Consider the following 754-nt stretch of genomic DNA (forward strand, 5'->3'; position numbering starts at 1 on the left):
GCCCACAGCCGCGCAGGCTCCGCGAATTGGGCATTGTCTGGGAGCATTGTTGTGAGCTGCCAGCGCCCGCAATCCTACCGGCACGGGGGGGAGAAGCGCTGCTGGGTTTACATATGTAGATGCAGGCAGCGTTCAGCGCCAAGCCGACACACACCCTCCCCCGGAGCAACAGACACAAAGGAAGACCTCGTTCCTTTCAAGTCCCCAGAATAAATTAAGCTCCGGCTTTCGGTTTTGGAACGTCCCAAAAATATTTGTCTTTTTTTCCTTTCCCTTTTTTTCTTTTTTTTTTTTTTTTAATGGCACTGCACAAGCGCTGACGGTTCCGCAGGAAACCAGAGGTGTAACCATATGCACGTGGTAAAAAGGGCTCAGCCCTACCAGCTAATATTTCCTGGTCCCATCCTGCAAGTCAACCTGAAACGTTTTGCCCTTTTCCAGTTTATTTATCCCTTATAATTTTTGTTCTGTCTTTGCCTAGTGCAATGACGACGCACCAGTCTCCACTAGCCAAATCTATACCGTTTACAGGTTTATGGTTACAAATGCCTGCTCAAATGCCAGCGTCGTCCTCTTAGGTGAAGAAAAAGGAGAAGTCCTCTTTCTGGTGCTTTTGAAGTGCCCCGACGTTTCTGTCTTCGCCTCATAGAACTAATTTACTCTGTAGGAAGGTCTCACAAATTAAATTCACTACCAAAAATGCGGAGAGGGGACCCCGGAATATTGTGAGTTGCTGGAGCCCCGAGCCAAAGCT

Source organism: Pygoscelis adeliae, unplaced genomic scaffold, assembly GCF_000699105.1.
Source record: "Pygoscelis adeliae isolate BGI_AS28 unplaced genomic scaffold, ASM69910v1 Scaffold27, whole genome shotgun sequence".
NCBI lineage: Eukaryota > Metazoa > Chordata > Aves > Sphenisciformes > Spheniscidae > Pygoscelis > Pygoscelis adeliae.